The following is a 3,951-nucleotide window of genomic DNA, read 5'->3' as shown; positions in this document are numbered from 1 at the left end:
ACCATTTCCATCAAACTAGAGTATTTATTTTGTTTCTGTTCATTTGATGAAGTTAGCGATTCCTGAAGGTAAATTAGTGTTTTTGTCTCTGGAGTCTGTGGAGGAGGTGATAGTGACTATTGACGGCTGTTTGTGTTTTCTGTAGGGATCCTTTTCCATAATGCAGTCAGACACTAAGAATAACAACCGGATTCTGTCAGTGGCAGAACAACTACTGTTAGTGGAACGCACAACAACTACTGTTAGTGGAACAAAACAACAACTACTGTTAGTGGAACAAACAACAACTACTGTTAGTGGACGCACTCTGAGGGGTCTATTCGTCCCCAAGGATTAGCGCTAGCTTACGTTGTAGCCATTGCAGCTCTTCACAAATACTTTCACATCTAAATCTAAATTTCAATTATTTATTTAGGTGAATGTTGGAAAGACTGATCCGCTGGGTTAATTTGCTAGTTTTGTCAATAGAGTCTGGTAACACTCTAAGTGAATTTCATATAGTTGTAGCTGATATGGAGCTCATTTCAATGACTTTATATACGACTGCGTAGCTTAATTTGTAATCTAATTTATGATCATAATAATCTAAAATGGAACAACTCAAGTACAGTACTTGAGTAAATCTACTTAGTTACTTTCCATCACTGATGGCAGGATGAGAGAAAGGTTGGAGATAAAACAGAAGACTTTCATAAAAGATTCATAATCAATAATATACGTATAGATATATTGATTGAAGCCAAACTGTCGACAAAAAGAAACTTTTAAAGTTGAAACAAACTGACTGTGGAGCTCTGCAGACATCCTGGGTCTGTTTACCTTGTTATTGATCGGTGATCAGAGAGCCCTGCTTCCTCGTTATCGATCAGCAATTGCAAACATGTTTTCTGTTCCATTGATCAGTGATTGGAGACATGTTGTCCTGTTTTTGATCACATACAGTACACAGCAGAGGCTGCAGGACTCTAATTTCATATTTACAGAAACATCTGTCACATGAGCAGAGAATCCGGTTATATCTAGTTTATTCAACAACACCGGTATCAGTATGAACAAATATCTGTAATTCATCTGTCGTTAAACATTAAACTCAGTTTGTGTGGCTGCAAAATATGGTGGACAGCTTTTAATGTGCATAAAACACAGAAACAGGATCTGTTTGGGTTTGAATTAGAGAATAATATAATATTCATAAATCTAATGAAGAGAAAACTAATTAAACTCAAATCATCAACCTTTAGTCTTCTATCAATTATGCAAATAAAGTTTTTATGAAAGAAAGATCAACATGAGAATAAAGTAAATATCAGAATGATATAGATTTATGGAGAAAAGTTGTAATTTTCAATGAGTCAATAATATTAGAATTAAATCATCATTTTACAATATAAAAAGTCAGTTTGAGCAGAAAGACAAACTTTATGGTAAAAACTGCTGTAACCATCAAACAATTGTCGACTGACAGAAAAATTATCAGACATTTGATAATAAATTATTTGTGTAAGTAATGTTGCAAGAAAAAATACCAAATAAGTTTCTCCAATGTGAGGATTTTGTTTTATATCAGTGTCGACAGCAAGGTAGCAGAGAAATTTAGCTCAAAGTAAATGTAAAATAAAATAAAACATTTTATATAATTAACCAAAAGTGTATTAAACAGTTGAAATAATTACCTAAAAGTAATGCATAAACACTCATTGAATCATAAATTAAAATTAAATCTGATACATCAAATAAAAAAGTTAGCAATACTGCTCTATACTGCTACATTATCTTAGCAGATGGAAACTGTAGCCTAGCTAAAAAAAGCACATGGTTAAACAGTTAAAATAAAAGTAATGGATATACAGGAGATATAGTTGGTCACAAATAATGGATAAATGTTTAAAATGTTAGCTAAAAGTAGCAAATAGAAAAACAAATACTTACCAAAAAGTGACGGATAAGCAGCCAAAATAGTTACCAAAAGTTAGCACCGACTTTAAAATCAATTAAAATAAAATGAAATCTGATAAATCAGATAAACAATTGTTCTAACAAACAGCTTTATTAACAGACCCTGGAACTATACTGCTGCATTAGCTTAGCACAAACGCTGGAAGCGGAGGGAAACTGTTAGCCAGCTCCTTTAAAAGACAATATACACCTGCCAAAAAGTTACCACCTCCCTTAATAACACTCTAACCAACTACAACTGCCACACAGATATTAGAGGAACTGATAACGGCAGAAACATTTAATATAAATATTCTTCATTTTCCTCTGTAACATCTTGTAATAAATGTAAAATATTTATGTGTAATTCATTCTTTCTCAGTTGGATGTCGTGTTGTTGACCAGCTGTAATCTAGATACACAGACACACGATATCCCTCCTATCACAGGACTAATATCTGTTTGCTTATTCACTCCATAATCACACACAGACCAACGCACAGTCGAATGAACAAACAGAGCGGTGGATGAGAACTGAACCTTTTAAGCTGAACAGATGAAACACTGACTGATGGTGAAATGAATAAGACATGAACACCACTGATGGAGTAAAAGTCCTAAAACCACACTGAAAATACTCCACTACAAGTAACAGTCATTCAAAACCACTTATATTTTTTCATAGGTATTTAATATTCATTAATTCACGGCCTGGCGTGAACGTCATCATAAACTTAATTCAAAATAAAAATATAGGAAATTGTGTTGCCTTAAATAAAAAAAAATAAATGGATTTACTTTGATTAGCCCATACTTTTGGTTAATCCATTCAGTAAATATATTCAAATATATAAAATTGTTGTTGTAGTTTTAAATTAATCAAAGTATTAGTTTAGTGCTGTACATCACCTGACATCAACAGCGTCAGTTTGAAGGGCTGAATTATTTCATAGGAAGCTTCATAGAAATAACAATCACATCACCTCAATATTGAAACTGTTTTCAGGAGTTTCCTAGTTGCAGAAGATGAACGAACTGTTTAAACCTGAATAATTCTTTGTGTTGGGCAACTTTGACTCTCTGAAACTTGTCCTCTCTGTGGGAATCCCTGCTGACATCATGGGTTTCTGAGCGCACATTAGATATTTACAGCATCCTTGTGATGCTTTTTATCCACAGCCGCAGCTCTGGGATCAGCGTTTCCCCATCACACCGCCCCTTTGCTGCCGCTGCGGCTTCCACCCTGGAAGCTTCCGGTAATGGGATGGCTGCTGGGTTTTTATGGTTATTACTGCGAGAGAGCTGAACCTGAGTCAGTGGATTTCCTGTCTGACTGCTGAGTGAAAGACTCTCCTCCACCTCGCCAGGAACCACGAAGAGCGTCTCCAGATGGAGTCGCAGCAGCAGTTCGGCGAGTTTTCACGACTTCAGAGCCTCGAAGAATGAACTTTAAATATGTAAAGCAGTAACAGCGGCTGGACACACAGACTGACCTCCAGATCCGTGTTCATTAACAGTGTCATGTTTTATTAAGTCGTGTCACACAATATGGACATAACAAAGCTAAACATTAATTCTGTGAAACGCAGCACTTGTCTTAGTATCTGATTCCAGATCAGACCTGATTTATTTTTTATTTATTTCAAAAAAAGTAAAGAGGTAAAAATTAAAGTGTGGTTTGAAAGTTCATCATTTCACGTGTTCATTTTCAAATAAAATTAATTTCTTGCAGTGGTTTTGCACAAATTTTGCCTCTTTTAGATTTCAGGATTTAAAGTAGACATTTGTTGTGTTGTGGTTTCTGAATGATGAAGACAATCACATACAGAAAGGACGAAGAACTGTGACCCTATCGTGACGTCACACTTTGGTGACGTCCCGTTTTGAAGCCTCCAGTTTGGCGTTACGGTCGCGCCATGACGGTTAGTTGGAGTCAGCGGAGGTGACATACAGCAAGTTAAGCTGCTCTCATTGGCTGTGCAGGAAAAAAAAGGCGGCTCTCCTGCTCACACAGGA

The sequence above is a fragment of the Morone saxatilis genome, unplaced genomic scaffold (genome assembly GCF_004916995.1).
Source record: "Morone saxatilis isolate NCDOM2014 unplaced genomic scaffold, NCSU_SB_2.0 Contig15, whole genome shotgun sequence".
Taxonomy (NCBI): Eukaryota; Metazoa; Chordata; class Actinopteri; family Moronidae; genus Morone; species Morone saxatilis.
This window is presented reverse-complemented; position numbering follows the sequence as displayed.